Genomic DNA, 10,244 nt, shown 5'->3' with positions numbered 1-10,244 from the left:
CTCTATTTGATTTTTTTAATGAAAAAAAGGACATTTTCACATTGTAGATGTTTTTTTTTTTTTTTAAACGCTTTTTATTGGATTTTGAACATTATAACAGACATCATCCAGTAGTGTGTAATTATAGAGCACAGGTTAACAGCAATGTCTTACAGCCCCAACTCCCCCTTCCCCCCACCCCATCCAGTTCAGGTCTAAGTTGTACAGGGACTCAAGAATAATACACACTCAGCACACAGACACAAGATAAGACAAAGGAAAATAAATACAAAAATAAATAAATAAAATAAAATAAAACAACAACAACAACAACAACAAAAATAGGGCAGTTGTAGGAAAGTAAAAGACGCAGCAATTGTAGGAGAAAAGTAAAAAGAGTGGGAGTAAGATTAATTACTCATTGTCTGAATCAGGAGTTAAATTAAGGGATTTTACAAATGCTAATAAGGGGTTCCATATATTTTGGAATGTTGTGGAGGAGTTTCTCAGCGAGAATCAGAGTTTTTCCAGTTTAAGGTTACAGAGGACTTCGCTGATCCAGCAATCATATGATGGAGGGCGAGCTAGTTTCCAGTCAAGCAGGATCAACTGCCGAGCTAACAAAGTAGTGAAGGCAAGAGCTTGTTTCGTCGCAACAGGGAGGCTGGCATCAGGAGGTATACCAAAAATGGCAGAGTGAGTTTGGGGGGACATCCTGAGTGTAAGCTTTGCTCAATGTATCAGAAATTTTGTCCCAAAAGGGTGTTAATCTTGGGCAAAACCAGAACATATGGGCATGGGAAAATTGACATCTATTGCAAGCGTCCTTAACAGTAGGGTATATCCTGGCTAACAATGCATTGGTGTAATGGACTTTGTAAAGAATTTTGCATTGAATAAGACCATTGTGAACACAAATGGAGGATGAGTGAACTAGCTTTAAAACAGAGTTCCATTTTTGGTCAGTAAAGTCTAAATTTAGGTCCTTCTCCCAAAAAGTCCTCATTGTGGAGGAAGGCTTCGAAGTGGCTGACTCTAAAGCATTATATATCACAGACATGCATACTTTTTTATTATGGTCGACTTTTAAAAAATTGTCTAGCAGAGTTTCAGGGGGGCGATTAGGAAAAGGGGGGAAAGCTTCTTCACATAATCTCTAATTTGAAAAAAAAAAAACCGAAAAGATGAGAATTGGGTATGTGGTATTCAGTTGTGAGTTCATTAAAAGAAAGAAAAATACTGTCTTTATAGAATTCTTTTAGACTAGTGATGCCCATCTTGTGCCAGAGTATAAATGCTGGGTCTGAATTTGAAGGTTTAAAGATACGGTTCTTAACAATTGGAGAAAGAATAGAAGGGCTTTGTAGACCAAAATTTTTCCTAAGTTGGTTCCAAATCTTCAGGGAAGCAAAGACAACGGGGTTTGCTTTCTCCGGTGTTAGAGATACAGGAAGTGGGGAGCAAAGTACAGAGCGCAGAGAAAAACGCGAGGATGATTTCTCCAGGTGTATCCAGGCAGGGGAAGAGTCTTGCAGATCATCAAGCCAGTACAGGAGTTTTTGTATATTGGCGGCCCAGTAATATTGTCTGAAGTTGGGAAGTGCTAAACCTCCATTGCTCCTTGGAGACTGCAATACAGCTTTACGGATTCGGGGTGGCTTATCCCCTACAGGAATTTAGAAATCAGACTGTCTAATTTATCAAAGAAAGACTTTGTGAAAAATATTGGGACGTGCCAGAAAAGGCAGAGAAATTTGGGGAGGATAACCATTTTGACCAAATTAATCCGACCTCTGAGAGATAGGGGTAAGCTGACCACCGCTCAAAATCTTTATCAGTTTTCTCTACCAGGGGTAGGAAGTTCATTTGAAGCATGCCAGACATGGAAGGGGAAATGACCACACCTGAATAGTGGAATACATGATCCGACCACCTGAATGGCACTAGGGAGCGCGGGAGCTGTTTAGTAAGTTGATTGTTAGAGCCTCGCTCTTCTGGTAGTTAAGCTTACAGCCAGAGTGATTCCCAAATTTATCTAGTATGTTTAAAATTACAAGAATAGAGGTGGCGGGGTTAGAAATATATAAAAGTAGGTCGTCTGCATACAAAGAGACCTTGTGCAGAGTAGAAGACCCGGTGATACCCTCAAACCCGCTCTCCACATGAATACATCTGGATACATCTTTTAATTTGCCTGAAATGTGTAACTTTCCAAAGATTGAAAGACCGATATTTTATTCTTTCCTCAAAAGTATTGGTATCACTGGTTGGGGGGTGGGGGGTGGCAAGGCAAGGCAAGGCTAAGCAACACCAGCTGATGACTCTAGCTCTGTAGAGGAAGACCAGTTTGTTGATGTCGACCCAGTTGCAGTTCAAGTCAAGGATGTTGTCTGCATTTTAGATTAGAGTGGAAAAGTACCCCTGCCAGGCAGCAGGGTTAGGGTTAACCTAACCTAACCCTAACCCTTTTGCTACATTCCACCAGTGTTGGATGGGTTTCTCTGCTGTTTGTTCAGTCGAGACAAAATACAGATCAAATCTGGACATTAAAAATGAACTGAGAACGGCCTAGGCCTGGCAGAAAAAGTTTGGGAACCACCATTTTATATGATTCTCATAAAAAATCAAGAACAGAACAGAATTTCCTAGATCATTTGATATTATTACCATCTGAACAGGGACTTTTCAAGGAATATATCAGATATCCAGGAACTAAACTTTGACCCTTGTCCCTACAATTGCACACAGAGTTTATTGAAAAGTTCTTTTTGACAGAACAAACTTCCCCTAGGATTCAGGAACCTTTTTTAGAAACTATGTGCATTCCAACAGTAGGAACCAGGGTCTAAATTTAGTCCTTGTTTAATTTTTCAACCTGATAAGGAACTTTGGCGGTTAGCTTCACTCACTTTGGCCTCTTTCCTTTCCTTCCTCTGTCTGCTGAGACTTCATCCTCCTTTATCACTAATGGTACGTATATCAAAAGAAGTTTAAATATAAATGAGAAACCTGGCTGTGTCAGGATTCTTGATTTGCATAATCTTCCCTTGACTTTCAGACCTGGCTTACAGGAAAGCCTCAAGAACCATGCAGTTCTTTTGAAGAGGAACTCCTGGACCTGAACTAGTTCTTTTGGATGTTTAAGGTTTTAAATGCACACCTTTAGTAGGCATACCATTTGTAGCAGTTGCACTCTTGAGGATTTTGATTCAGCTTTTGAGGCCTGTTCCAAAACATTGTATACCTATTAATCATTTACATACCAAGATAAATGAAAACTGGGCCATGGTTTGAATATAAATTCAAATCCAAGCACTACAAAGGTCTGAAGTAACTCAATGGCAAGCAATTTTGCACAAATGTTGGGAGATTTTGGCCTGCTCTGGACTTTCCGAAAAACTTTCCTTGGATAAATTAAGATTAAGCACACTCCCACACAGTGTGAATTCAGGTCTGTGTGAGTACAGAAAAACCCAAACCCACCCCCTCTACCGCCACCTGTCCATCTGCCCCCCTCAGCACTAAACCAGTTCACTCTCCTCTCATCCATCTTTCTGTCCTTTTCCACTTCAGCCTGACCTCATGTGAGACTGTGGAGGTCTGTGGCTAACACAGCCTGGTCTCCACTCTTATGATTTAAAGCCACTTTCATTTAGGGAGGTTATACATATGTAGCAGCAGTGTTTGTCTCAGCAGCTCTGTTTCCATTAAGCTCTGAAGCTCATGTTTAACCCCCAGGCATCACTAGGGACATTTTTGTCCATTTGGGCAAAATTTTCCTCTTTATCTGTTCACCATTTTGGCTGTGTTAGTGCATACGGTCAAATTTTTTGCAACAAAGTTTCTTTCTAGGTAAATTTTTGAATTTAAATTTTAATTGCTCTAATAGGTCAGGGGAACACTGTGAAACAAATTTACTATCCTTTAAAGCCATTAAGGACAAAAATGTCCACTTCCAAAAACTGCTATAAAAAGTTAATAGACTGATATTTTTTCAGTTTTTTTTTTTTTTTACATAAATCTCGTAAACAACTTCAGCTCTGCTCAAAACTACCTATAATGGGGAAATGGCTGATTTTAGTGATGAAAAGTAAAAATTACAAATTTGACTATGTTTTTTTTTTTTTTTTAGAAATGGAACCATAACATTACAGAAATAAAAATATCATGCAATGGCTATGAGTTTGAAAAAAAATGTGGTTTGAATGGGAGTCAATGGGATGTTGACATATCCAAGCTGGATTTAGAAATAATGCCCCAGCCATCCAACATGTGGTTTAAGGAAGATATCACATTTTTTCACTTTTTTTCATAAAAAACAACATTGACTTTAAGTATTCAAACTGGCATTTAAAGGGTTAAAATCTTAAAAATGATTGAAAGTGTGGTCGTTTTGAGCACAGCTGAATTGTTTAAGATATTTTTGCCAAAAAAAAAAAAAAAAGCAGAAAAAAATATTGTCTGTTAAGTTATTATTGCATTTTTTTGGAAGTGGACATTTTTTGTCCTTAATGGCTTTAAAGGGTAGTAAATTAAAGTGATATCTGAGGGTTAAAGAGCAGCAGAATAAAATTCTGCACAACTATGTCTTTGAGCATTAAGACATGTAATATTTCCTACATGATTGGTCCTGGATAGTTTTTGAATTTCTTCATTTATGTGTAAAGCCTCTGCATGGATGAATACCACGATCAGAGGCAGGCTTTTGGGTTGTCTGCACGTCTAATTCAAGTGTGATTTCTCAAGATGAATTAAAGGATTTCTTCACGCTTGGCAGAAATATTCTGAATCAGGGATGAACTAGTTTGATTTTGGAGACCATAAGTCAACCATCAAGGTCATTGGGCCTCATGTTCAGCCCTTGCTTTTGAATGTGATATCTTCATAAACTTTGCATAAACTCTGGTCCAGGAATTTATTGATTAGATTTTGGAGTTCATAATGAATAAAGTCAATGTCATTCTTGTGATCCTTGATCCTTGTGATCAAAATCAGCTTGTGAACGCTAGGTTTCAAGGATACTTTCTCTAAGCTCTGAAAGATCTTCTTCTAACTTGCACAAATGTCCATTCTGACTCAAGGATGTATTGATTCAGTGGGCCTCATTTTTTTACTCCTTGCTTTTAAATGCAAAATCTCAAGCAGGCTTTGAGGGATCTTCATTTTTTGGCACAAATGTCCAATCTGATTCAGTGGTTTTGATTTTGGAGTTCATAAGTCAGAGTTCAAGATCATTTAGCCTTATTTTCATCCTTATCATGTGGATACTGGTTCTCAAGAATGCTTTTAATTGTTTTCCTAAACTCTGCCTGCCTCCATGGTGAACATTTTGAAGGTTAAATATATTAAATCAATGTGAGTAAGCCTTCATTCATCGCTTGTGGACATGATATTTAAAGAGATGTTTGTCCAAAATTTGCACAAATGTCAACAATAGGCCGTGATCACATTTTGGAGGTAAATGGGCACATACAAAGGTCAGTGGGTCTCATTTTCATTCTGTGTTTCAAACATGATATTTAAAGACTATGGTTGTGGAATTTTTTCCCACATTTTGCTTAATGTCCACTTGTACTTGAAGACTGTACTGTGTGCTGATTAGGTCCATGTTTGCTTTTTTTTTTTTTTTTTTTTTTTACCAGGGCTTAGGTCACTGGGTCTTAAGTTTGTCCCTTGCTTGTGTAAATGTTAGAGACACATTAAGGGATTTTCTTTAAACTTTGCACCAATGTCCATTCTGAGTCAGGGATGAGGCAGTTAGATCTGGGAAGGCACTGGTCTAGGTCACTGGGCCTCATGTTCATCCATGGCTTACGAACTTAATATCTACGGCATGCTTTGAGGGACTTTCTTCAAATTTTGTAGAAATGTCCTCTCTGACTCAAGAGAGAACTGATTAGATTACAGGGATAAAAGTTCAGCCCTTCCTCTTGACTCATGCCTGTACTACTGTCCAGCTGATGTACACCTCATGGAGGCACAACTGCTTAGTTATTCTGAGCCCTATGATTCCATTGCTTTTAGGGAGACCAAAACTTGGGTGCGCAGATGGTTGAGTTTTTTGAAGCGCGCACCATATTAAAGCACCACCGTTTAAAGCGCGGGCAGCCCGGGTTCATATCCAGCCTGTGGCCCTTTACTGCATGTGCCTCCAAACTCTCTTCTCTTTTTCCAAGTCTATCCACTGTCCTCTATCTAATAAAGGCATGAAAAGGCCCAAAGATAAATCTAAAACAAATAATAATAATAATAAAGGTATTAAATAATCACCAAAGACATTTTGACTCTTAAGACATTGTTTTGAATTGTGCACAATTGTATCCTGCAGCAGCTAAAGCAGGGGTGTCAAACTGAATCACAAAAGGGGCCTGATTCTGAATTAAGGTCTGACCTGAGGGCCTAGTTGGGTCCACATTTAACTGTCAACCTCATTTTTCACCAGTAATGAATTATGGCGAAAAAATTAGTGATAATGATACGATTTTGAGATTTAAAAAGTCAGAATGATAAGTTAAAAGTCTCAAAATCTGAGATAAAAAGTTAAAATTATTTTTTCAAAACAAAAATAATCAATTGAAAAGGTCTAGATTTGAGATAACAAGTGAAAATAATAAATTTACAGTTTAAAACATGAGATAAAAAGTCAACATCATAAAATTGAAAAGGTCAAAATATGAGACAAAAAAGTGAAAATAAGATATTTAAAATGGTCAAAATACGAAATAAAAGTCCAAAATAATTTATTGAAGTCATAATTGTGCAATGCAAAAAAAGAAAATATGAAATGAAAACACAAATTCCCCACATTTCTTTTGATCTAGTTATTATTATATCTATTATAAAGAACTGAAAATGGTCATTTGTTGAATTTGCAGCATTAGGAGGTCACATTTACTGAAATCAAAGCTATTTCAATCAAAACATCTTAACAGGCCAAGTTCCATGTTAACATAGGAGCCCCTCTTTGATATCACCTTCCCTATTCTTGCATCCATTGAACTTGTGAGTTTTTGGAGAGTTTCTGCTTGAATTTCTTTGCAGGATGTCAGAATATCCTCCCAGAGCTGCAGTTTTGATGTGAATTGCCTCCCACCCTCATAGATCTTTAACTTGAGGATGCTCCAAAGGTTCTCAAGAGGGTTGAGATCAGGGGAGGATTGGGGCCACACCATGAGTTTCTCTCCTTTTATGCCCACAGCAGCCAATGACACAGAGGTATTCTTTGCAGCATGAGATGGTGCATTGTCATGCATGAAGAAAATTTGGTACTGAAGGAACTGCTCTTCTTCTTCTTCTTCTTCTTCTTTTTTTTTTTTTTTTTTTTTTTACCATGGAAGAAAGTGGTCAGTCAGAAACTTTATATACCTTGCAGAGGTCATTTTCACACCTTCAGTGACCCTAAAGGAGCCTACCAGCTCTCTCCTCACGAATACGGCCCAAAACATGACCCTGCCACCTCCTTGCTGACGTCACAGCCTTGTTGCGACATGATGGCCATCCACCAACCATCCACTACTCCTCCATCTGGACCATCCAGGGTTGCACAGCACTCATCAGTCAACAAGACTGTTTGAAAATGAGTCTTCATGTGTTTCTGGGCCCATTGCAACCGTTTCTGCTTGTGAGCATTGGATCTGGTGGCCAAATAGTAGATTTATGCACGACTGCAAGCCTCTGGAGGATCCTAGATGTGGTGGGACTCCAGAGGCACCAGCTGCTTCAAATACCTGTTCGCTGCTTTGTATTTATTTAATTAACCACTAGGAACAACACGGTGCCAGATCCACCTGGCCTGTTCGATGGCCACGTCTGGCCCATGTATTTGAAACACAAGAACTACAGTGCTTAATAAATTTATTAGACCACCCAAACCCTAACCAAAGTAAGGTTTATGCCACAGCTTTCCTAAATTAACAGCATTGGTAATTACCAAAATAAATTTTTAAGGTCTCTGCAATGGTTAATACACCAATATGTAGAAGCTCTTTAACCTAAATGATATTTTTAATGCTAAAATATAATCATTATTGTTATCCATGAATTTTCTAATTTACTGATTTACAAAAAAACTGACAAAATAGTAAAGCACAATATTTCTTGATTAATATGTCAAATTATAGTTATTTACTTGCATTCCTGAACAGAAAAATGAGTTTTAATGGTTGAATGTTATGCTTGATTAATTTCTGACTTCTCAGAGAAGCCCAGTGAGCCAGCTAAAATTTTGGTTTAAAAGGGTGAATTCAGTTTGAAATTCTTCATTCCTGCTCAAAATGGTAAAACGTGGAGAGCTCAGTGAAAATGAAAGAGTCTGCATTTAAAGCACTTCATGATGCTGGATGGTCTCTGAGACAAATAGGGAAAGACATAAAGTGTTCTCACAGTGTGGTCAAGTATGCTTTGGAGTCAGTTGCTTGGACTGGTCTTAGAAAATCCGTCAAGGAAGAGGCAGGAAACCAAAGTTAACTGAAGCAGATGTCAAACACCTCAAGATTTGAAGTACTAGAGACAGAAGGAAGACCACTGCTGCTCTTTAGGCAGAGATGAATGCTGCAAGGTCAGAGTCTGAGAAAGTCTCCAGAATGACCATAAGCAGACGACTGACGTAACAAGGCTTAAAGGGAAGAATAGCTGCTAAGAAGCCATTATTGAGGCCTGCAAACATCCAGAAACACCTCAGATTTGCCAGGGAGCACAAACACTGGACTGTTGATGACTGGAAGAAGGTACTCTGGACAGATGAGTCCAAGTTTGAACTCTTGGGTCAGCATCGTTGTGTTAATGTCCGCAGAAAAGCTGGAGAACATTTTGATGCCAGGTGCATTGCACCCACAGTGAAACACAGTGGAGATTTCAGTATGATATGGGGTCCATTTGTGAATACATTGTGAGTGAAAATCAAAGGTATCATGAACAAGAACGTCTACCACAGCATCTCAGTGCATCATGGAATCCCTTCTGGACTGAATGATTGGTCGTGGGTTCATATACCAACAAGACAATGACCCCAAGCATACTTCAAAGCTGTGCAGAGACTATCTGAGCAAGAAAAAGGCATCTGGAGTACTGGAACTGATGGACTGGCCAAGTCAAAGTCCGGATTTGAATCCTTTTGAACAAATTTGGAATTTAGTAGATTCAAAGATTGATGGCACAAAAGTTTCATCTAAAGCAAGTCTGTGGGAACAGCTAGAAACTAACTGGAACTCAATAACAAAAGAGACTGTGGAAAAGTACATAAAAACAATGCCAGCAAGAATGCAAGCTGTTATCAAGGCCAAAGGAGGCCATACAAAATATGAAGTTTTTTGGTTATTATGTGTGAAAAAGGACTATTTAATTGTTTCAGTTTGTTATTTGCCAAATAGATAACAATAACATTATTAGTTTTACACACATTTTTGAAAGATTTCTAAAATATTTAGCCTATGTTTTCTCTTTTTTATGACAGGTGGTCTAATTAATTTGTTAAGCACTGTATATGAAATCTAAAAGGCTGAGGTCTGAAGAGGAAAAAAATACATTTTAAATGATTTGTAAAGGTTTTGCTGCCATCTTGTGGGAAATAATGAACATAACCCACTCCACTGACATGACTGCTCTGTAGACGCAAGTTGTTTTCATCATATTTTTAATCCAGCTAATAAACTGGGCTGTTTATGTTGGTCCTTTTGAAACATTTTACTGTAAAGTTTCCAAATATTGTATTTTTTTTTTAATTCAAAGGGGATATGAAACATTTTCACTGACAGTGCAATACTGATTGCAAAAGCATTGTTTTTCATAGTTTTTTCCAATATCATTATTGTAGCTGCACAGATAAGCAGCATTCCAGCTAGTTCTTGAGGATCACTATTAAGCTAGTTTTTCTTTTTTTGTTTTTTAAAGGTCACAAACAGCTATATGTAATGTTAGATATGACTGCTGGTTGAGAGGTGACTGCAGGGCTTGACATTTACACCCACCAACTAACCAAATGCAGGTAGATTTCAGCCGTAGTAGCAGCGTGACTCTATAGCCACAATGGCAGGTTGAATTTATCTCCATCACAACTTATGTTTCACTCTGAAAGTGCTTGTCTGTTAGCCCTTACACAGCAAAAACTGGAGTGTTGAATTCTCAGTGTTAAACATTTCAGTGTTGATTTTAACACTCAAAGTGTTATTTTAACTCCATTCAGAGTAAATGGTCTTCAGTGTTGGAGTTATTTGACAGTGTTAAATCAACCAGTGTTATTCCAACACTCTAGAGAGTCAGTTGATCCA

The sequence above is a fragment of the Cheilinus undulatus genome, linkage group 24 (genome assembly GCF_018320785.1).
Source record: "Cheilinus undulatus linkage group 24, ASM1832078v1, whole genome shotgun sequence".
Lineage (NCBI taxonomy): Eukaryota > Metazoa > Chordata > Actinopteri > Labriformes > Labridae > Cheilinus > Cheilinus undulatus.
This window is presented reverse-complemented; position numbering follows the sequence as displayed.